General features: G+C 35.3%; 1 long non-coding RNA gene across 2 annotated transcripts; it reads left to right on the top strand.

Annotated features, from left to right (window-relative positions):
* Positions 1–25,714, top strand: LOC139361467 (uncharacterized). 2 transcript variants are annotated; one of them, XR_011619026.1, is made up of 3 exons: positions 1–632; positions 16,970–17,061; positions 25,650–25,714. It is a non-coding gene; the product is annotated as an uncharacterized lncRNA (long non-coding RNA). The 2 variants fall into 2 exon arrangements; XR_011619025.1 differs by lacking the exon at positions 25,650–25,714 and adding an exon at positions 17,854–18,223.
* Positions 25,715–25,972: the final 258 nt, after the last annotated feature.

Below are 25,972 nucleotides of genomic sequence, written 5' to 3'. Positions count from 1 at the left end.
TCCCAGTACCAAGACCCCCGGAGTCTTGTCTTCAGGACCTCCTGGAGCCGACTTCCACCGGTGGAGGGGGAGCTTCTGGGCCTCCGCAGGGGTCTCAGGACTCCTCTTGAGATGGGATTTTGGACCCCTCCGGGTGAGAGAGGATGGACTCGCCATCATCGGCTGAGGCAGGCGGGGCCTCGCTGCGGCACAGAATCATGCCCTGGGCCTTAAGGCGTGGTGCCAGCCGAAAATTCACTGACCCGCGAGCCCTCGGCCTCCCTCCCCCTCCGAAAGAGCGGCGGCCTAGCCCCGCTTGCAAAAGCCCCGGGGCTCCCGCAAGCTGCCTCTGCTTTCCAGGACCCGCGCAAACAGGGACAGGGGCGGTTCCGCGGCGGAGCCATTGGCCCCACGCGTGGCACCGGCCGATCCCCGAGCAGACGATGTGAATGCGTGTGAGCCCGGGCGTACGGGGCGACGGTGAAACCAACAGCGGAGTCAGGCCTGTGCCCGGGTGGAAGAGGGTCCCAAGGGACCTGCCCGTGGATTCCAAGGGAAATCAAAGAACGCCTGGGATCCAGGAGGGAGCCAGAAGTTTCAGGGAGTCAGTCCACCCAGGAGCAGAGGAGAGGCTGTCCCTCAAGAATGAGACGGTAAGTGCAGAGGGTAAATGTCACACCGCCTGTCCACGAAGACCAGGCCAGTCACGGTTGCCTACCGCTCATGCTAGGCAAGCTACGCAGCCTTGATGTGAAACAGGGAGAGCAAGACAGCTTCCCTGTTGGAGACACGTATGGAAGCCAAGAGCTCCAGGGTCATGGAACCTGCCCAAGCCAGCAGAAACAGGTTTGGATAGAGAGACCCTCAGGACAGGGATCTCCGAGGAGTGTTTCCCTGAGGGACTGGGAAGCGATCTGTGTTGAAGACATTCAGCCAGACCGAGAAGCATGTAGGCCCCTGAGAAACAGGGAAGAGAGAGCAAGGTCAGCCTGGGTAACATGGTGAGACTACATCTTGATTTGAAATAAAAATGGTTGTTGAACTTTATAAACTTTATAAAATAGGCTAAAATAAATTAGAGTTACCATAAATTGCATTATCCCTTACAATCAGAAAATGATCTGATTAAAATATTTTAGTAAATATATTCAGATTTACAAAGATGATATATTTAAGAGCTCTGGACCACCATTTCAAGTGTTAGCTCGCCAACCCCCCCCCTTTTTTTTCTTTTTGAGACAGAGTTTCACCCTGTCACCCAGGCTGTAGTACAATGGCATGATCTTGACTCACTGCAACCTCTGCCTCCTGGATTCCAGTGATTCTCCTGCCTCAGCCTCCCGAGTAGCTGGGATTACAGTTGTGTGCTTCCACATCCTACTAATTTTTGTATTTTTCATAGAGAGAGGTTTCACATGTTGGCCAGGCGATCTTGAACTCCCAAGCTTGTGATCCACCTGCCTCAGCCTCCCAAAGTGCTGGAATTACAGGCAAGAGCTACTGCACGTGGCCCAATTTAGCCTTTTTTAAGAGTCTATTGAGGGCAACGAAGGCAATGGACTTTAGCCTTAGAAATAGGTGAATACAAAGTTAATGTGCAAAAATCACAAGCATTCTTATACACCAGTAACAGACAAACAGAGAGTCAAATCATGAATGAACTCCCATTCACAATAGCTTCAAAGAGAATAAAATACCTAGGAATCCAACTTACAAGGGAGAACTACAAACCACTGCTCAGTGAAATAAAAGAGTATACAAACAAATGGAAGAACATACCATGCTCATGGACAGAAAGAATCAATATTGTGAAAATGGCCATACTGCTCGAGGTAATTTATAGATTCAATGTCATCCCCATCAAGTTACCAATGATTTTCTTTAGAGAATTGGAAAAAAATTCTTTAAAGTTCATATGGAACCAAAAAAGAGCCCGCATTGCCAAGACAATCCTAAGTCAAAAGAATAAAGCTGGAGGCGCCATGCTACCTGACTTCAAATTATTGCAGCCCAGAATTTCATATCCAGCCAAACTAAGCTTCATAAACGAAGGAGAAATAAAATCCTTTCCAGACAAGCAAATGTTGAGGGACTTCATTACCACCAGGCCTGCCCAACAAGAACTCCTGAAAGACGCACTAAATATGGAAAGGAAAAACTGGTACCAGCCACTACAAAAACACAACAAAATATAAAGACCAATAACACTATGAGAAAACAGCATCAACTAGTGTGCAAAATAACCAAATAGCATCCTGAAGACAGGATCAAATTCACACATAACAATACTAACCTTAAATGTAAATGGGCTAAATTCCCCAGTTAAAAGACAAAGACTGGCAAATTGGATAAAGAGTCAAGACCCATTGGTACGCGGTATTCAGGAGACCCATCTCATGTGCAAAGACACACATAGGCTCAAAATAAAGGGATGACAAAAAATTTACCAAGCAAATGGAAAGCAAGAAAAATAAAAAGCAGGGGTTGCAATCCTAGCCTCTGACAAAACAGACTTTAAACCAACAAAGATCAATAAAGACAAAGAAGGGCATTACATAATGGTAAAGGGAACAATTCAACAAGAAGAGCTAACTATTATAAATAGATATGCAGCCAATACAGGAGCACCCAGATTCATAAAACAAGTTCTTAGAGACCTACAAAGAGACTTAGACTCCCACACAATAATAGTGGGAGACTTTAACACCCCACTGTCAGTATTAGATCAACAAGGCAGAAAATTAACAAGAATATTCAGGACTTGAACTCAGCTCTGGATCAAGTGGACTTAGTAGACATCTACAGAACTCTCTACCCCAAATCAACATAATGTAGATTGTTCTCAGTGCCACATGGCACTTATTCTAAAATCGACCGCATAATTGTAAGTAAAACACTCCTCAGCAAATGCAAAAGAACTGAAATAATAAGAAACAATCTCTCAGACCACAGTGCAGTCAAGTTAGAACTCAGGATTAAGAAACTCACTCAAAACCACATGATTACATGGAAATTGAACAAACTGCTCCTGAATGACTCCTGGGTAAATAATGAAATTAAGGCAGAAATCAGGAAGTTCTTTGAAACCAATGAGAACAAAGAGAAAATGTACTAGAATCTCTGGGACACAGTGAAAACAGTGTTAAGAGGGAAATTATAGCACTAAATGCCCACATCAGGAAGCTAGAAAGATCTCAAATCAACACCCTCACATCACATTTAAAAGAGCTACAGAGACAAGAGAAAACTAATCCAAAAACTAGCAGAAGACAAGAAATAACTAAGATCAGAGAAGAATTGAAGGAAGTAGAGACAGGAAAAACTTTCTAAAAAATCAATGAATTCAGGAGCTAGTTTTCTGAAAAAAATAACAAAATAGACAGACTGCTAGCTTGATTAATAAAAACGAAGAGAGAGAAGAATCAAATAGACACAATAAAAAAAATGATGTAGGAGATATCACCACTGACCCCACAGAAATACAAACTACCATCAGAGAATACTATAAAAACCTCTCTGCAAATAAACTAGAAAATCCAGAAGAAATAGGTAAATTCCTGGACACATACACCCTCCCAAGACTAAACCAGGAAGAAGCTGAATCCCTGAATAGAAAATAACAAGTTCTGAAATTGAGGTAGTATTTAATACCCTACCAACAAAAATGAGCCCAGGACCAGATGGATTCACAGCAGAATTCTACCAGAAATGCAAATAGGAGCTGGTACTATTCCTTCTGAAACTATTCCAAACAATTGAAAAGGAGGAACTACTCCCTAACTCATTTCATGAAGTCAGTATCATCCTGATACCAAAACTAGGAAGAGACACAACAGAAAAAGAAAACTTCAGGCCAATATCCTGGATTAACATGATCCAAAAATCCTCAATAAAATACTGGCAAAGCAAATCCAGCAGCACATCAAAAAATTTATCCACCATGATCAAGTCAGCTTAATCCCTGGGATGCAAGGCTGGCTCAACATACATAAATCAATAAACATAATCCATCACATAAACAGAACCAAGGACGAAAACCACATGATTATCTCAGTAGTTGCAGAAAAGGCCTTTGATAAAATTCAACATCCCTACATGTTGAAAACTCTCAACAAACTAGGTATTGATGGAACATACCTCAAAAACAAGAGCTGTTTATGACAATCCCACAGCCAGTATCATATTGAATGGGCAAAGACTGGAATCATTCCCTTTGAAAATCAGTAGAAGACAAAGATGACCTCTTTCACCACTCCTATTCAACCTAATATTAGAAGTTCTGGCCAGGGCAATCAGGCAAGAGAAAGAAATAAAGGGTATTCAAATAGGAAGAGAGAAAATCAAGTTGTCTCTGTTTGCAGATGACATAATTTTATACTTACAAAACCCCGTCATCTCAGCCCCAAAACTCCTTAAACTGGAATTTGTATACCAATAAGAGCATAAAGATGGGAGAGGGAAATAAGCTAGAGAGAAGCAAATCTGGTATTAATATACATAGCACTGTTATAAACTAAGATGTTAATTGTTATCCTCCCAGGACAATCACAAGAAAATCACTCAAATATTACAGTAAAAGAAAAAAGGAATTTAAATGGTCTTCTATAAAATATATATTTAATACAAAAGAAGACAGTAATAGGCAAAAAGAGAAACTAAAAAGACATTATACATATAGAAAACAATAACAAAGTGGCAGAAGTAAATCTTATGTTGTCTGTAGTCACATTAAATATAAATAGACTTCAAATGAAACCAAACTGGTAGAAGGGATTTTTAAAAAATAATTCAACTATATATTGTCTGCTAAAGCAAACTTTAGACTTAAAGCTACAGTAGTTTCAAAAAACAGGAATGAAAAAACGTAGGCCATGCAAACAGTAACCAAAGATAACTGATCAACTATACTAATACAAATTTTTTTCTTAAAAAAAAAGAGGTAACAAGAGACAGAGACATAAATAGTCAAGCCATGACAAATATAAAATAATAAATATTTATGCATCTAAAAACAGAGAACCAAAGCACTTAAAGCAAAAATTGACAAAATTAAAGAAAAAGACAATTCAACAATAACATAGACTTTAGTACCCCACTTTCAATAATGTATAGAGAAATTTGATTTAAATTTAACAAGGAAATAGAAAACTTCATCAACACTACAAACCTGCTAGACCTAATAGTTCTAATCTATAGAATACTCCATCCAACATTAATGTATACACACTCATAAACTCATGTAAAACAGTCTCCAGAATTAGCCATATGTTAGTCTATAAAATAAGTTTCAGCAAATTTAAAAGAACTGAAATTGTGCAAATATGTTCTCTGGCAATAATGAAATTAAACTAGAAGTAAATACAATAAGAAAATTTGGGAAATACACAGATATGTGGCCATTAAACAACACACTCCTGAACGAAAAATTAGTCAAAGAATAAATCACAAGTGATATTAAAAATATTCTGAGATTCAGGGAGGCAGAGCAAGAAGGCAGAATGGAAGATTTCACCAATATTTTTCATCTTCAAGAACCCCAATTCAACAACTATCTACATAAAAAAGCACCTTCATAAGAACCAAAAATCAAGCGAGAACTAACAGTACCTGGCATTAACGTCATATTGCTAATAGATGCACCAAAGACATAGGAGAAACAGTCTTTGTTTTTTGTGAAAGAAAATACTCTAGAGTCTTAAATAAATTTGAAAGGCAGTCTAGACCACAAGGACTGCAATGCCTAGGTGAATCCTGGTGCTGAACTGGGCCCAAAGTCAGAACGCTGAGGAGGCCCGACAGCTACTTAAACATCGGCTGGGGTGACTAAGGGAGTGCTGACATCATTTCTCCTGTAACCCAAGGATTTATTAATACAAGTCGCAGCTCCAAAAGAGAACCCTTTATTCCACTTGAGGAGAAAAGAAGGAAGAGTGGGGAGGACTTTGCCTTGTATCTTAGATACAAGCCCAACCACAGTGGAATAGAATGCCAGTCAGAGTCTGAGGCCCCCTTTCTAGGCCCTTGCCCTGAACATTTCTAGACACAGCACAGGACCGAAGGGAACCTGCTGCCTTGAAGGGAAGGACCCCATCTTAGCAGGCTTCATCACCTGGTAACTGAAGAGCCCTTGGGGCCTAAATGACCAGCAGTAATACCCAGGTGGTACATTGAAAGCCTTCGGTGAGACTCTGAGACTTGCTGGCTCAGATATTTCTGGTTAAGAAAGGTGGAGTGAAACATAAAGGATATGTTTGCATTGCATCTTAGGCACCAGCTCAGTCATAGGGGGCTAGAGCACCATGTGGGCTCTTGAGGTCCCTGATTCCATGTGTTGGCTCTTGGAAAGCATTTCTGAACCTGCCATGGATCAGAAGGGAGCCCACAGCCCTGAAGGGTGAGTCCCAGGCCAGGCAGCATTTACCACAAGATGACTGAAGAGCCCTTGGCCATCAAGGGAACATTGGCAGTAGTCTGGCAGAACTTCCCATGGGACTGTGGTGGGGGTGCCCTGACGGGAAGGACACAGGTCTGGATGGCTTTGCCACCTGCTGATTGTAGAGCTCCAGGACCTTGAGCAAACATATGTGGTAACCAGGCAGTGATTACAGAAACCCTTGGGCAAGACTCCGTGCTGTACTGACAGCAGGCCTGACCCAGTGCAGTTCTTCTGGTGGTAGCTACAGCAGTGCTTGTTGCACTCCACTCCCACATTTAGGTGGCTCATAACAGAGAGAGAGACTCCATTTGTTTGGGAGAAAGTAAGAGAGGAGAACAAGTGTGTCTATTTGGTAATCCAGAGAATTCTTCCAGACATAGCCCAAGATCATGAAGGGGGTAGCTCTACAAGTCTGCAAGACCAACAGCATTACTGGACTTGGGGTGCCCCATAAGGCCAACAGAGCTTAGACCATAACACCCAAGTCCTTTCAAAAATCTGGAAAGCCTTCCTAAGAAGGAAGGATATTGAAAAGCATTCTTTTCAGGACTATGATAAATACCTAACTCCTAAAGACTACAATAAATACCTAACTCTTAAATGCTTAGACCCCAAAGAACATCTACTAGCATCAATACCATCCAGGAAACTCTGACTTTGCCAAATGAACTATACAAGGCATGAGGGACCAATTCTGGAAAAACAGAGATATGTGACCTTTCAGAAACAGAATTCAAAATAGCTGTGTTGAGAAAACTCAGAGTCATTCATAACACAGAGAAAATTTATCTTATGCGGTCAGATAGATTTAACAAAGAGATTGAATTAATTTTTTAAAATTCAAGCAGAATTCTGGAGATGGAAAATGCAACTGGCATACTGAAAGATGCATCAGAATCTTTTAATAGCAGAATTAATTGAGCAGAAGAAAGAAGAAGTGAGCTTGAAGACAGGCCATTTGAAAATACATGGTCAGAGGACGTAAAAAGAAAAAGGAATAACGAGACAATTAAGCATGCCTACAGAATCTAGAAAACAGTCTAAAAAAGAAAATCTAAGAGTTATTGGCTTTAAAGAAAAGATAAAGAAAGAGATAGGGGTAGAAAGTTTATTCAAAATGATTATATCAGAGAAATTTTCAAACCTAGAGAAATATGTCAATGTCCAAGTGCAGGAAGGTTATGAAGCATCAAGCAGATTTAACCCAAAGAAGACAACCTCAAGGCATTTAATAATTAAACTCTCAAAAGTCAAGAGTAAAGTAAAGAGTAAAAGCATCTAGAGCAAAGTAACAAATATACAATGGAGTTCCAACACATCTGGCAGCAGACTTTTCAGTATAAACCTTATAGGCCATGAAAGAGTGACATGACATATTAAGGTGCTGAAGGGAAAAAAAAACAAAAACCTTTCACCGTACACTAATATGTCTGATGAAAATATCCTTCCAATATGAAAGAGAAATAAAGGCATTCATTCCCAAACAAGCAAAACTCTACCAAACATTTATAGAAGAGCTGATACTATTCATACTCAAACTGTTTCCAAAAAATGAAGGAGAAGAAAATACTTCCAAACTCATCCTACAAGGCCAGATATAACCCTGATTAAAAAAAAAAAAAAAAACAGACATAGACACATCACAAAAAGAAAACTAAAGGTCAATATCTCTAATGATGATTGATGTAAACATCCTCAATAAAATACTAGCAAATTGAATTTAACAATATAATAAAAAGATTATTCATCATGACCAAATGGGATTTATCCCAGAGATGCAAGGATGGTTTAACATACACAAATCAATCAATGTGATAACTCATATCTACAGAATGAATGACAAAAGCTATTTGATTGTATCAATTGATGTTGAAAAGCATTTGATAACATTCAATATCTTTTCATGATTTAAAAATACCCTTAAAACAATGGATATAGAAGGAAATACATCAACATACTAAAAGTCATATAGGACAGACCCATAGCTAGTATCATACAAAATGTGGAAAAACTGAAATGCTGTCCTCTAAGATCTGGAGAATGACAAGGATGCCCACTTTTACCATAGTTATTCCACATAGTATTAGAAGTTCTAGCTAGAGCAATGACACAGGTGGAAGAACTAAAGGACATCCAACTGGAAAGAAAGAAGTCAAATTATCCTTGTTTGCAGATGATATGATTTTACATTTAGAAAAACCTATAAATACCTCCCAAAAATTTAGAACTGAAAAACAAATTAATTACAATGGTGGGATAAAAATTAACATGCAAAAATTAGTAGCATCTGTATATGTCAACAGGAAACAATTTGAAAAAGAAATCAAGAAAGTCATCCTGTTTACCATAGCCACAATAAAATTAAATATATAAGTATATAGGAATTTACTTAACCAAAAAAGTGAAAGATCTCTACAATAAAAATTGTAAAACACTGATGAAAGTGATTGAAGAGGATGCCAAAAATAGAAAGACATTCCATATTCATAAATTGGAATAATTAATATTGCTAAAATATCCATACTATCCAAAGATATCTATGGATTTAATATAATCCCTATCAACACACAAATGACATTGGTCACAGAAATAGAAAAAAAATCCTAAAATTGATATGGAACCACAAAAGACCCAGAATAGCCAAAACTATCTAAAGCAAAAAGAGTAAAACAGGAGAAATAACATTATCTGACTTCAAATTATACTACAGAATTATAGTAATAAAAACAGCATGGTACTGGCATAAAAACAGACATATACATCAATGGAACAGAACAGAAAACCCAAAAATGAATTCACACATCTTCAGTGAACTCATTTTTGAGAAAGGTGCCAAGAACATACAATGGGGAAAAGATAGCCTCTTTAATAAACGGTTCTGGGAAAACTAGACTTCCATATGCAGAAGAATGAAACTAGACCCCTATCTCTTGTCATACACAAAAATCAAATCAAAGTAATTTAAAGACTTAAGTCTAAGACCTCAAACTATGAAACGACTACAAAAAAATTAGAAACACTTTCCAAGACATCATTTCAGGCAAATCTTGAGTAATACCCCACAAGCACAGGCAACCAAATCAAACATGGACAAACAGAATCACATCAAGATAAAAAGCTTCTGCACGGCAATGAAAACAATCAACAAAGTGAACAAACAACCCACAGAATGGGAGAAAATATTTGAAAACTACCTACCTGACAAGGGATTAATAACCAGAATACATAATTCTGGAAAAAATCTAATAATCATATTGAAAAATGGGCAAAAGATTTGAATAGACGTTTCTCAGAAGAAGACGTACAAATGACAAATAGAAACATGAAAATGTGTTCAAAAGCATTGATGATCAGAGAAATGCATATAAAAACTAAAATGAGATATCATCTCACTCCAGTTACAATGTCTTTTATCCAAAAGACAGGCAATACCAAATGCTGGTGAGGATGTGGAGAAAAGGGACCCCCTCATAGCCTGTTGTTGGGACCATAAACTAGTACAACCACTGTGGAAAACAGTTTGGAGATTCTCAAAAAACTAAAAACAGCTACTATATGATCCAGCAATCCAACTGGTATGTTTATACCCAAAAGAAATCAGTATATCAAAGAGATATCTGCACTCCCATGTTTATTGTAACACTATTCACAACAGCCAAAAGTTGGGTCCAACCTAAGTGGCCTAAGGTTGGATGGATGAAGAAAATATGGTACTTATAACACAGTGGAGTACTATACATTCATTAAAAAAATAAGATCTTGTCATTTGCAACAAGCTAGATGGAATTAGAGGTCATTATGTTAAGTGAAATCAGTCAGGCACAGAAAGACAAATATCACAAGTTCTCACTTACTGTGGGATCTAAACATCAAAACAATTGAACTCATGAAGACAGAGAGTAGAATGATTATAACCAGAGGCTGGGAAGGGTAGTAGGGGGTGGGGTGAGGTGGAAATGGTTAATGGGTACCCCTAAAAAAACAGAAAGAACATACAAGACCTAGTATTTGATAGCACAACAGAGTGACTATAGTCGATAAGAGTTTAATTGTACATGTAAAAATAATTAAAACAGTATAATTGAATTTCTTGTAGCACAAAGAATAAATTCTTGAGGGGATGGATACCCCATTTTTATGACATGATTATTATGCATTGTATGCCTCTATCTCATGTACCTCATAAATATATACATCTACCATGTACCTACTAAAATTAAAAATAAAAAATAGTAAAAAAAATGGTTGCTAAAACAATATTTTGAGATGAATGAAAGCAAATACACAACATAAAGAAATTATTTGGTGTGGTTAAAGCAAGGCTGAAAGAAATTTAGAGCTTTCTATTTTCTTTTTAAAGAAAGATTTTAAATCAATAACCTAATACTCTACCTACAAAACCTTTCGAGTTTTTTTCTAGATAAGAGAAAACTAAATTTAAAGCAAGTAGAAGAACTAGTGAAAATTAGAGTAGGAGTTAATACAACAGAAAATAGAAAGATAGTATAGAGAAAACAAATAAAAATAAAAGTTGGTTCTGTGAAACTATTTTTAAATCATTAACTTTTAACTAGTCTGAAAAAGAAAACAAACAGAAAAGTCAGTTTTTAAACAGGAGTGGAAAATAGGAAATTATTTCCAAACTTATGAAATAAAATGGAGTATAAGTGAATAAAATGAACATTTTTGTACCAGCAAAGTAGATAACTTACATGAAATGCAAAAAATTCTGGAAAGACTTAAACCACTGAAACTAAATTAAGGGGAAATAAAAAAAGTCTGAATAGACTTATGAGAAGTAGAGCAATTTAAATAGTAATAAAAAATAATTTAAAATAAAAACTTTCCACAATAAAAACCCATGAACAGATGGCTTCACTTGTGAATTCCACCAAACATTTGAAGAAGAATTAACACCGATATTTTACAAACTCTTCCAAAACGAGAAAGGAGGGAGGCACTTTTCAACTATGAGACCAGTTTTACCCTAACACCAAAAACAGAAAAGGACATCACAAGAAAATAACACCACGGAATAACATTCATTATGATCATAGATGCTGAAATCAATAAAATGCTAGCCAAGGGAGTTCAGCAACATTGAAGAAGTTACATATTATAAGCAAATGGGTACATTGAATGTGTCCATTGAATCACCCTTGCATTATTCCTTAAACGCAAGGGTGAGGCAATGCGGACAAATATATTAGTATAATATATTAATAATATAAACTTCGCCGGGCACAGTGGCTCACACCTGTAATCCCAGCATTCTGAGAGGCTGAGACAGGCGGATCACGAGGCCAGGAGATCGAGACCATCCTAGTTAACACGGTGAAACCCCATCTCTACTAAAAAAAATACAAAAAAAAAAAAAAAAATTTCGCCAGGTGTGGTGGCCCATGCCTGTAGTCCCAGCTACTTGGGGGGCTGAGGCAGGAAAATGGCGTGAACCCGCGAGGTGGAGCTTACAGTGAGCCAAGATCGCGCCACTGCACTCCAGTCTGGGCGACAGAGCGAGACTCGTCTCAAAACAAAACAAAACAAAAAACCACACACACAAAAAACAGAAAGCTTACCTCCTCACAACAGGAAAAAAAATAAAAAGTTTAAAGACGTTCACACTTGCCACTTCTATTTAACATTGTAGTGGGAGACTACATTCAGTAAAAAATAGGTGCAAAAATAAAAAAATCCAGATTTTGAAAAGCAAAAAGTAAAACTACCTCTATTTAAAAATGACATGATCCTGTATGTAGAAAATTCTAAGGAATAAAATACAAAAATTATTTCAGCAAGGTTGCAGGACAAAATATCAAGATAAAAATAAACTATTTCTATAACCAGCAATAAACAAACTGATAATGAAATTAAGAAAATAGCATCAAAAAGAATAAAATACCTTGAAATGAACTTGTTGACACACATGAAAGACTTATATTACACAATGAAAACTTGAAAACATCATTTAATGAAAACAAAGATGATATTATTAAAAGGAAAAACCATGTTCATGGTCTAGACTTAATTTTGTTTAGAAAGTGTTAAAAATTAATCTACAGATTCACTGTAAACCCTCTTAAAATCTCAACTTTTTTCCAGAAATTGATAAATTGATCTTAAAATTCATATGGAAATGCAATGAAGCAAGAGTAGCCTAAATAATCTTGAATAAATGAAATAAATAAATCTTGGAGGAGTTACAGTTTTAAACTTTAAATCCTACTGCAAAGCTACAGTGGTGGTACTAACATAAAGATAGATATGTAAATCATGCAGAAGATTGAGAGTTCAGAAATAAATCTTTATATTTGCATTCAATTGATTTTTCAAAAGGATGTCAAGACAATTCAAAATGAAAAGAACATTCTTTTTCAATAAATAGTGCTAGAAAACCTGGCTATTTACATGGAAAAAAATTAAACTGGACCATTACCTCACACTATACACAAAAACTCACTGAAAATGTATCACTTATATAAACATAAAAACTAAAATTATAAAACTCTTAAAAATATAGGCATAAAATGTCATGACCTTAAAATAAGTTTTTTACATATGATACCAAAACACAAGCTTTGTACAAAAAAAGGATAAACTAAATTTTATCAAAATTTAAAATATTAATGCTTCAAAGGACATCATCAAGAAAGTATAAAGACAACTCAAAGAATGGGAGAGAATATTTGAAAAGCAAAAACCAAAAAAACCCCAAGAATTCTCATTTAAGCACAATGAGATGCCACTGCACACCTATTAGAATGGCCAAAACCAAAACTACTGGTAATACCAAATGTTGGAGAGGATGTGGAGCAAGATACACTTCCATTAATTACTGGTAAGAACAAAATTTTGAAAAAGCCATTTTCCAAACATCACTTTGAAACAGCCCTTTGGAAAGCAATTTGGCAGTTTCTTACAAAACTAAACATAGTCTTACCATATAATCTGACAATCTCATCCCTTCAAATTTACCCAAAGAAGTTGAAAACTTATGTACACACAAAAATCTACACATAGATGCTTATAGTAGCTTTATTAATATTTGCAAAAACTGGAACCAACTAAGATGCCCTTCAGTAGGTGAAGAGATTAATCAACTGTGGTACTTCTGGACAATGAAATATTGTTCAGCACTAAAAACAAATGAGCTATTCATGAAGGATGAAAAGACATGAAGGAAACTTAAAATGTATATTAAGTAAAATGAGTCAATCTTAAAAGGCTGCATACTGCATGATTCTAACTATGTGACATTCTAGAAAGGCAAAACGAGGGAGACAAAAAAAGAAAAACAGTGGTTGTCAGGGGTTGAGGAGGACGTAGGAATGAATAGGCAGACACAGAGGATTTTTAGAATGGTGAAACTGGTTGGTAGGATGCTAGAATGGTGGATAAATATGATTATACATTTGTCTAAACTCAAAGAATTTTTCAGGTAGCCTGTAATTATTGAGGTATGACATCAAGAATGAACCCTAATTTATAGTATGGACTTGGGATAATTATGATATGTCAATGTAGGTTCATCAGTTTTAACAAATGTACCACTCTGATGAGGAATATTCATAATGGAGGAGGCTATGCAAGCGTGAGGGCAGGGAGTATATAGGAAATCCCTGTATCTTTTACTCAATATTCCTATGAACCTAAAATTGCTGTAAAAAATAAAGTTAAAGTGTATTTGAAAATAATAATATAAAAGACATAAATGTTCATAACAGTATTATTAATAATTGGCCTAAGGTGGATATCCCAAATGTCCTTCAAATGACAAATGAATAAGCAAAATGTGGTACATTCATACAATGAAATGTTATTCAGAAATAAAAAGAATGAGTTACTAATACAACCTATGACATGGAAAAACCTTGAAAGAAAGTGAAAGAAATTAGGTACAAAAGATCACAAATTGTATTATTTAAATTATATGGAATATCCAGAATAGCCAAATCCATATAACTAGAATGTAGATCAGTAATTTCTAATGACTGAGTGGGGAATGCAGAATGGAAAATGATGGCTAATAAGTACACGGTTTCTTTTTGGGATGGTGAAATTTTGTTTGAATTAAATAGTGGTGGTGGTTACACAACTCTTGAATATCTGAAATCACTGAAGTTCACACTTTAAAAGAGTGAATTTTATGGTATGTAAATTACATCTCATTTTTAAAAATCTAAGAAGGGGAAAAAATGAAGAAAAAAAAGATTCATCCTTTAAGTAAGTCTTACTCAAGCTTTGTCTCCTCCAGTAAACCAACCCTTATCTTGCCCATATGACATGCCTTCTCCAAGCCCATTTGGACAGGAGTTGATTATCTCAACACAAAGGTTTATGGTATAGCTTGATCAGAAGTAATACAATTGATCATCTCATGAGATTTTTTTCTAAACCTTTTATTCATTTACTTTAAGTCAAATATTGGTTGGATACATTAGGTATTCTTACATGTCCTTAAGTTGGGGACAAGTAGCCCTGACAATCTTATCACAATGTCACGTAATTTGCTCACTGTCCTTCAAAATGCTGCCATGCTTTTTAATCCTACTGATACTTCAGTGGGTATAAGATTCTGGGGAAGTTTCTATCACCATCTTATGATACTATAGGCATATATTCAAGGATTAATGATTAGAAACAGATATATGGTAGCTAATATTTTTCTCAAAGAAAGCACCTCTCAAATTTGACACTATTGTCAAATTATTCCACTTTGTTTTTAAGACTCAATAATTACAGACTAGCTGAAAAATTTTCAATGAGAGTTCTACTACCAAGAAGACATACGGGTGAATCACATCTACTTTCTGCCATGAAATGTTTAGTGGAGACCAAACTCTTTCCAAAGGGTCAGCTGCAGGACAAAATACAGAAAGACAAACTATGGATGTGTTTGACCACTACTCTGTGCCCTTTTTGCTCAGTCACATTTCTCTTAAATTTCCTTTTAAATAATGTAGGATACATTATCAGTTTTCTGATTATCTCTGTAATGAATAATTTCCCATCAATCAATATTTTATGAATTCCTTGTATGCCATCATATTCAATCAGGTTCTGTATCTTATAAATACAGCTCCCATAATACTTCTCATGCCTGTCTTCTTTATTCCATTTATACATCCTACTTTCTGAGTTTAGTTTCTTTTACTCTTTGACCTTATTTTTTGGAAGCACGGAATTTCGAGTCACAAAGGTTTGTATTCTGGCTCTACAATCACTAGGTGTGTGACTTTAAGGAAAACACTTTATTTACTATCACTGCCAGGAATCTTCCTAAAACATCACAGCCCATCACTGTCATCATCAGGAAACTCATATAACTATTTTTTACTCTTTAAGGAACACATCATCCAAATATTGTACATACTAATATAAATCAGATAAAACTGTGGAAGCTGTAGAAATCATTTTGCAAACCTGTTGTAAGCAATTCGACACTCTAAGAAAATCCTAAGTGAAATAATGCAACCCTGTCATATGTATAGATGAAAAATTGCATATGAGAATATAATAATTTCATCATTTCAGCCATGCACATATAGTTTTATATAGGTAATATACAAACATTATCAAAATATCAAGTGTCAAAATAAAACAATGAAATTATATTGGATCAAATCAAATTAAACATTTAATTTTAGGAAAAAATATTCCGTAGTATGTAAGACTAAACTGCTAATATTTAATCTAATAAAATAGCTTTCCCAATCGTTTTACCATGCTTTATTTAAAAAAAAAGGATAGACACTTTATTTCTTCCCTTTCCATATTTTCCTCACTGGTATAAAACAAAATTCTCTATGTTATATACCCTGTTTCATTACCATTGTGATTTTGCTGGGCTTTTAAAAACTCTCACTATATGGTTTTGAGATCTTAATATCAGATACTGTAAAACTCATCTCTCTGGATTTTGTATTTAGTCACATATATAAAATATTATTATACTTTATCCAGAGTAGCTGGAGAAAGGATCTTCTGATGGTTTCTGTCTGCCTTTGAAAGGAAGTCTTAGATGCCACTTTAAATTAAGAGTTGAGGTAGATGTTTTATTATGCTCATTTCACGGATAATAAAACTAAGGCTCTGAGAGAATCAGTGACTTTTCCAGGACCAGACAATGAATCAGTATGAAGGAAATTTGAATTTATTCTTCAGATCTAATGTGATGTACAGCATACTAGGAGCTTTTGCATGTTAATCAGTTCACATTTTAAAACCATATTTAAACAGGTAGAAAGATAATCAAGGATAAATATAATGAGGACTTGTAAAATAAAAATAATTACAGCATTAATACTAATTTTTCAAAATGAAGTGAAGTCACAAAATTGTTAGTTAAACATAAATCCATCTTTTTGTTATTTTCAGCACAAAAGAAGATCAAGGAAAATAATAGTTCTTCAGCTTGGGGCATAGCAGTGATGATTTTCTTATTTTATTTATGTTCAAGCTTTTTTCAAAGAGGGATTAAAGCTACTAAATGATGAATGGAATAGAAAACCAGAACACTTTAACTCATCTCTTGCTTTTGTCTTATTTGTCAAGTGAAATGACCACTGGACTAAAATAGTAGTGCAAACACTAATATAGGAGAAAGTGCCCCAAGATCATGCTCAAGATTGGTCAGGAGATGTAAGGTGAGTAACTAACTGTTTCAAGTCCCTCAGCTGACAAATTTGATGCTAGAACGAAAGACCTAGTAAGCAAGATTTCTTATGGCTGTTGATGATTATTGATTGTTATTGAGAATAGGATAAAAAACTCTGAAAATTGGTAAACAAAATCTTGATTTTTCACAGTGTATACTAAAAATAAAGTAAATAAACTGGGGATTGTATCATTTAATGTAGATCCTGGAAAATATTCTAGAATCAAGAACTACTAGGCATAAGCTGGGTTGATATGAATGCATACTATCACATGAACCCATTCATTTCCTTGGGAAATAGATTGGTAGATATAAAAAATCTAACTGTGGTAGTCATCCTTATCAGAAAGGCATTTGATCATATTTCTTATGAGATACTTGTAGCTACAAGAAAATTAAAGGTGAAATGTAACAGCAATTTATTGAATCAGAAATCAATTGGGTGACTTTACCTAAATGTGAATAGAATTGTGATCAACTGGCTAGGTGACTTCTCATGGTTTTCTCAAGATTCTATATAAAGATTGTTCTGCCTAATCTATTTTTATAGCTCTTTGGTAACAACAGAGAGGTCATTTATCTAAGTGACAGGTGGCAAACAGCAAATTTGATATATAAACTGATATATGACTTGAATAGTGAATTTGAAATGGTGATGGACTCAAAACCATGCAGTATAAATATACCATCCAAGTAAATAAATGTGATGTCATAACTTAAGTCCTAAAAATAGAGGTAGGGCAGTTACAACTCAGACAGTATTAATTTTTTTTTCTAACAGTCATAGATGAATGGAAAATATTACCATTGTAAGAGAATAAAGGAATAAGACATTTGAATAAAAGTAGAAGATATGCATCTTCTCCTTTATGAAGAATATAAGTATTCTGCTTGCAACATATATATTTTGAAATAATCAACAGCAGGCAACACACAGGTGACAAGGATTGTGTTAACAACTATGTAATCCAAAGATTTCAGGAAGGAATAAAATAAAGCATAGAAATTCAAGAACTTTAAGAGAGGAACAATGAATGTACAAGTATAAGGACTGCATTTCAAATGAGTTAGGGACCAAACAAGAATATTCCTCTTGTCTTAAGACATCACAATAAAATGAAATATGGTTAATGCCTAAAAACATATCAACTTGAGGAAAGAAAGAGGGAAAGAAATAAAGAAAGAAAGGAAAAAGAAAAAGAAAAAGGAAGAAGAAGAGGAAGAGAGAAAGAAAGAAAGAAAGAAAGAAAAAGAAAGAAAGAAAGAAAGAAAGAAAGAAAGAAAGAAAGAAAGAAAGAAAGAAAGAAAGAAAGAAAGAAAGAAAGAAAGGGAAGGAAGGAAGGAAAAGAAAGGAAAGAAGGAAGGAAGGAAGGAAAGAAGGAAGGAAGGAAGGGAAGAAAGAAAGAAAGAAAGAAAGAAAGAAAGAAAGAAAGAAAGAAAGAAAGAAAGAAAGAAAGAAAGAAAGAAAGAAAGAAAGAAAGAAAGAAAGAAAAAGAAAGGAAGGAAGAAAGGAAGGGAAATAAAGAAAAACAAGAAATCACCTACTAGTTGGCTTGGAGCTATAATATTTCAGGTATCATGAAATGTTTTATACACATTTTTATTTTGTTATTTATTCCTCAAAGCTCATCCATTTTTATTAAGAAATTAAAAGAAAAATGTAAAAAGGTTGTGTTAGCTTCTCAAGGGCATATGACTTGTAAGTAGCAGAGTTGATCTTGGAATTCTGGTTGTATCAGGTCCCTCTGTGGATTACTATGAGCTAGAACCAGTTCATATTACTCTTTACAGTCAAAATATCCAACATTCTCCCCCCACCAAGCCATATACTGAGGATCAAAGATATGGAATTGATCACAGAAGTTTGGCAAGCATTGCCTTTTTACCTCAATTTGGCACCTACAACCTATAAGAAAGTTGCCTAGTCATGTGATTGAAATTGAGCTTAAAGACAAAAGAGACGCATACTGTTCTGAAGAGAAGAGTTAAGTTCAATAATTTACACACATAGTATTTTTACACTCATTGGCTTTCTCTCCCTGCAATCATGGGAGACAGGTTGTCATCTTCTATATAAAGGAATCACAACTATGTTATTTCCCATAGATTCAACTAGATATAGAATTGTGACCACTACTTAATTCATTTGAAAATCAGTTACATGCCTTTTCACTTGTATACAGGACAATTTTATACATTTATTAATAATATATGTTTAGTATATTTATGAATTACATTATAATGTACACAAAAGAAACAGAAAAAATAAAACTACAAATGAAGCACAGTTTTGACACAATAAGATTAAACTTGTTCTCAACATAATTGCCCCTGAGAGAGAGAGAGAGAGAGAGAGAGAGAGATTTTTTTTTTTCTTTTGGAGATAGAGTTTTACTCCCATCACCCAAGCTGAAGTGCCACGGAATGATTTTGGCTCACTGCAACCTCTACCTCCCAGGCTCAAGTGATTCTCCTGCCTCAGCCCGCCAAGTAACTGGGACTGCAGGTGTGCTCCACTAGGCCCAGCTATTTTGTTTGTTCGTTCGTTTGTTTTTGGTAGAGACAGGGTTTCACCACATAGCCCACACTGATCTCAAACTCCTAGGCTCAAAGGATCAGCCCACTTCGGCCTCCCAAAATTCTGGGACTACAAGTGTGAGCCACCATGACTGGCCTGCACTTGATATATTTCAAAATGGTTTTCTAGTTTATTTGAAATAGGATGTTCTGAATGTTTTCCTAAATTGCTTTTGTCATCCTGATATCCTTTCTTCAAATTCTGTGGTTTTTATGAGCACACGATGGTTGTCAAATGTTACCTATTTTAGGCATATGGCATATCATTGAGGTCGAAGTTTACTGAGTTCAATACTGGGTCAATTTTTGAGTATTATTATCTTATCATCACAAATACCAATTGAAGAACAAAGAACAGATACTCCAAAGGTCTAAATAATGAATTGAGTAGAAGAACGCTTTGGAATCCAAATCATAACTTCCTTGGTACAGTATCACAATACTAATTGTTACATGTGTGTCATGTTAAGGAGAAAAAAAATTCTAACAAATAAAGTATATTAACTGTCAATGTAGTGTTTGTATCAACTGCCGTAAGAAATAGTTAATTTTACTTAAAGCAAGCAGTGAATTTTGCTAAAAATCAAAGATAATTATCTATGATGAAAATAGGAATAATGATGTTAAAAAACAAAGCTCATTTCCGCCAAAGTGGTGTTCAGCTCGTTCAGCCAGAAGTTAATTTTATAGAAATATATATTTCTGAGTAGTTTATAAATTATATATGAAAACATACCTGGAAAGGGATATGATGTTGAAATCATAATATTCAAAACAATTATCCACCATGGCAATCTAATAATTGATTCTAGAGACAAGAAATACAGACCTCTATACTTGCAATAATTTCTTACTCTGCTTTATTCCACCTTTCTTGTACTTCTCTATTGCCTCTGAAAAGACTAAAGAGATCAAATATTACACAAAAAATATAAAGTAGATAATAATACCACTCCTGCTTTTCAGATAAATTAAATAGAAATATTAAGCAACTTGGCCTATTGTTGTATTTTGAGTAATATCAGTGCCCCATATTGAAATCTGATGAAGTAATTCTAAAGGTTGACCAGTTTTTGGTTTGTAAAAGAAAAAAACATAAATTCTAAAAAATCTGAAACAAATAAAAGTGTCCTGTGCCTAGAAGACTCTAATAGTGAAAATTAGGTTGACTCACAGAAAGAGTAAGATGGTCTCAGAATTTTGTATGCGACGAAAAAACTATTGTGCATTCATTAGAAAGGAAACAAGCTTCCAAGAGTGAAATTGGATCAACTTTTAATATAGCACATACACTCACACATGAGTACAAGATTTTGATTTTTAAAATAAAATGGAAAACACAAAAGAAAAAAGGGTTGTGTGTGGATGAGGGCTTTCATCTGAAAACCATGCTATCTCCATGAGAGAAAAAGGAAGGAAGATTTATTTGAGAGATGGTTGAGAGTTCTAAAAACGTACTTAAGTCTGCATGAAAGTGCAGGAAAACCACAGACGGTAATCAAAACAGATCATTAGATGAAATATTCCTAGGCTTTACTACTTCAGGAAAAGTGATAACATAATAGGACATTTAAAATGTCTTTGAAGTCATGACTGTTCGAGTTTATACTGCCAATTCATGCTCATTCCATATTATTGTCTGGTGAGACAATATAATGGTAAATCGAACATGATTTGAGATCATGAATAAGAGAGAGAATATGTTTATTCTTAATGTAACCTAAAGACAAGGTCAAGTTCATTGAAGTTTGGACTCTGTTGGTCCTTGTTAAAATTGTCTGGGAACAAGATATTTATAATTCAAAAATTCATTTATAATTATGTTGAGGAATTGAACTTATCATCATTTAAATTTCTGTGAATACAAAAGAGGAGTTAATGAGATTGTGTAAGTGAACTTTCAAAGATATAAGCAGGATTTTGGAAACTTGGATAACTTGTATTCCACGAAGAGAAAGAAATATGGTTGAGAAAATACCTGACAGTTTATCACATGAAGTTTAGAGAAACACCAGAAGTGAATGATAAATTATGAATTTCAATATTCTATCCACTTGGATCCAGCCTATGAATGCCTTTTATTTGGCATCATAGGGAGTAAAGAAAACAGGCCAGTTAGAGGGCTGCTTCAGTATGTTTTTTTTTTAAACTCTTTATTTTTCCTTTTGCTACCGCCTTCTTTTTTAACTTTTAGGTTCAGGGGTACGTGTGCAGGTTTGTTATGTAGGTAAACTTGTATTATAAGGGTTTTTTGTACAGATTATTTCATCACCCAGATATTAAGCCTAGTATCCATTTTTTTTTCTGCTCCTCTCCCTCTTTCCACCCTCCACCCTGAAGTAGGCCCCAGTGTCTGTTGTTCCCTTCTTTGTGTTTGTGAGTTCTCATCATTTAGCTCTCACTGCTGAGTGAGAACATGCAGTATTTGGTTTTCTCTTCCTGTGTTAGTTTGCTAAGAAAAATAGCCTCCATCTCCATCTATGATACTGCAAATGACATGATCTCATTCTTTATTATGGCTGCATAGTATTCCATAGTGTATAGGTACCACATTTTCTTAATCTAATCTGTCACTGATGGACATTTAGGTTGATTCTATGTCTTTGCTACTGTGAATAGCACTGCAAAGAATTTTTGCATGCATGTGTCTTCATGGCAGAATGATTTATATTCCTCTGGGTATATATCCAGTAATCGGATTGCTGGGTCGAATAGTAGCAAGGATTGCTGAAACTGTGTAACAGCTGATACATAAAAATGTTCACTTTTAAGGGTTGGATATTGAGATTTAACTATTGATCATTTAGGTACATAAGACCTTTCAATGATTCCCCATTAATTCAATTCTAAAATCAATTCACTTTCCATGAAAGATGGTTTATAGCATCTAGATGTTTGGGATTTTATAAACTAGCATAAATATAGAAAATATGAATAACTGATCTGGATAATTCCAAGAAACAAAACTGATTACTCCAGGTGATCAAAGTGATAATGGACAAATAGCATCACATTAAGTTAACAAGCTTCTGCACAGCAAGGGAAACAATCAACAAACTGAAAAAGCAACCCACAGAATGGGAGAACATATCTACATTGTATCCATCTGATAAAGAATTAATAATCAGAATGTATAAGGAGTCCAAATAACTCCATAGGAAAAAAAACCTAATAATCTGACTTAAAAATGGGCAAAAGATATGAACAGGCATTTCTCAAAAGGAGACATACAAATGGCAAATGGGTATATGAAAAGGTGCTCAATATCATTGACTGTCAGATAAATGCAAATCAAAACTACAATGAAATCAGAACTACACTTCCATGTTAGTTAAAATGGCTTTTATGCAAAGGACAGGCAATAATGAATGTTGGTAGGAATGTGGGAAAAAAGGAACACTTGCACACTGCTGGTGGGAATGTAAATTAGTAAATCACTATGGAGAACAGTATGGAGGTTTCTCAAAAAACTAAAAATAGAACTACCACATGATCCAGCAATCTCACTACTAGGTATATACTGTTAAAACAAACTAAATATGGCCTGAAAAGGACTCTGTATTTCTATATTTGAGTCCTTGGTGATAAACTGTAACCCAGCTTAATAGACAGACAAAATTGAAAACCTAACTTGGTAGTATGAACCTGTAACAATAGGTAACTCTTGGCCAATCCCAGCAGCCATACTTCAACCTTTCATACACTGCTGTGTGTTCAAAGTATGTTCAAATAAGGCATACACCAAGCTGTAACCAATCCAGCTGTTCTGTACCTCACTTCCAATTTCTGTATGTCATTTCCCTTTTTTTGTCTATAAATCTTCTTCCACTATGTGTCTGCTCTGAGTCTCTGTGAATCTGCTGTGATTCTGGGAGATGCCTGATTTGCAAATCATTCATTGCTCAATTAAACTCCTTTAAATTTAATTTGGCTGAAGCTTTTCTTTTATCAGTACTCCCCCAAAAGGAAATCAGTATATCAAAGAGATATCTGCACTCTCATGTTTATTGCAGCACTATTTACAATAGCCAAGGTTTGGAAGCAACTTACTTGTCTGTCAACAGATAAATGAATACTGAAAATGTGGTACATACACACTATAGAGTACTATTCAGTCATAAAAAAAAGAATGGAATCTTGTCATTTGCAACAACATGGATGGAACAGGAGGATACTGTGTTAAGTGAAATTAACCAGGCACATAAAGACAAACTTCACATGTTGTCACTTATTTGTAAGAACTAAAACTTAAAGCAATTGAACTCATGGAGATAGAGAGTAGAATGATGATTACCAGAAGCTAGGAAGGGTGGTGGGGGGGGTGGAGGGGTGGGGGGGTGGGGACAGCTAATGAGTACAGAAATACAGTTAGAATGAATTAGACTTAGTATTTGACAGCACAACATGGTGACTAGAGTCAACAATAATTTATTGTACATTTTAAAGTAATTAAAAGAGTATAATTGGAGCATTTGTAACTCAAAGAATTGATAAATGCTTGAGGTGATAGGTACCCCTTTTACCCTTTAAAAAACGTATGCAATTACTTAAGTTTTATAACATAGTTTACTTATAAGTCCAGGAAAGTGAAGCAGCTACTAAGCACTAAATGCCCAGAAGAGCACTTAGAAAGTGTGTTTCTAAAGAATGTATACTTTTTGAAAGAGCAAACATACATGGATATGTAAAATATAAAGTATACCATAATAACAGAATAAGTTTATTTGACAACTACATAAAAAAAAAAACAGAAAGATCCATGTTTGTTCTAAGCAAAGGATAAACTGATCAAAGATAAACAACTTGAGTTTAAAATAGAGAGCCTTGTTTCATCTCTAGCATTATCATAGTGCAATGAAAATTTAATGATCTGGATTCAGAGAATGAAAAATTCAAGGCAATAAATTAAGAAAATATCATAAGCCTGGGACTTGTAGTAGAACTCAGTGATATACCGACGTATTATATTTTTTTAACCACACCCCTTTTCCATTAAGTTAATTTGCCTACTGATGAGAGTGTTGCTTGGAGGTGATTATTAATAATCTTTAAATATTTTCTCTCCAAAGGATGTTTTATATTTTAGGAGAATGACTTAACCTTGGATCTCTTCTTTCCAGAAATATTTCCATTCTATGAGAGACCACATGGAGTGGTGTAAAATGTGTCTATTGAATGTAGAGTCAGATAAGTTGTAGCAGATGCTTGTAATTCTATGTTGCCTCTGCATGCATTTTGAATACTGGTTAGCTTTCTTGTGCCAAAGGCAGGGCTCAGTGACCCTTGACACAATTTCCAGTTCTACCTCACACCCAAAAGACTCAAGATGTGGCCAAAGACACAACTTTAATACATCTCTCTTGCTTAACAGACTGGGCTCCCAGCTTTGCTGCAGCTTCCCTTCAATGGATCATTCTGGCATTTGCTGGGTAAAGTGACCCACAGCCTATTCCAAATATATACTGCTAGTTGCTAGGCTCTACCCTAACCCCTGTTTACACCCCCCTGACCTCCCGTGTATGGCCTCCAGGCATACAGTGTACCCCTCAGGGTCTGTAAGTACTAAAAACTCTTAAACTTTCTCATTGTTTGTGAAACATTAAAGCCTGCCAACCAATCTGAACGCTGAAGTTAAGGGCCTCAAAAGAACCCAATGCAGATGGATCCCCTGCTGATGCTCTTCTTTTTTGGGCCTCCACTGGCTGGAGACAGTAGTTACCAAATGAGTTGATAGAGAAATCAAAGACTTTTGTTTAAAAGATAGGTATGTGTTGGGATTGTGGTTAAAAATGTACTAGTCATTTAAGAGCAAAATTGTTAACATATTTGAGATTGATAGGTTCTTGATTTGTGAAAAGATGATAATTACATATAGTTTGTAAATCTGTAGTACAGATAAAAAGACAGAATAATGTGAACAGCTTAATAAGGTGGCCTTCAAGTACTAGCAATATATATCCTTATGTTTCTATCAGGAACAACACTTTTCAATTTTTTTAGGAAAAAAAGGATTGTTTTCAAATCTGAATAGTGCATCTTCCACCTCTCAGTTCAGGCAAAGCAGCTCTGCTTTCACTTTTCCCTGAGGAAGAATTTGTAAGTGGCGCATGTCTGAGAAGCATTGATCTTCAGTGTCTTTATACCCTGTGTCGGGGGATGTAGGCAGAATACACTTAATTGTACACATTAACATCTTGCTCTGAAGAGAAATTTAATTTCAACTTCTCTAAGTTTTTGTACTAGTCAGGGTGGGCAAGGTTGTGCTGGAATGGGACACCCAGAGAGTCAGACTAATGGAAAAGCTATTACTCAGTGTCAATGGC

Source organism: Macaca nemestrina, unplaced genomic scaffold (genome assembly GCF_043159975.1).
Source record: "Macaca nemestrina isolate mMacNem1 unplaced genomic scaffold, mMacNem.hap1 Scaffold_51, whole genome shotgun sequence".
NCBI classification, from domain to species: domain Eukaryota; kingdom Metazoa; phylum Chordata; class Mammalia; order Primates; family Cercopithecidae; genus Macaca; species Macaca nemestrina.
This window is presented reverse-complemented; position numbering and strand designations above follow the sequence as displayed.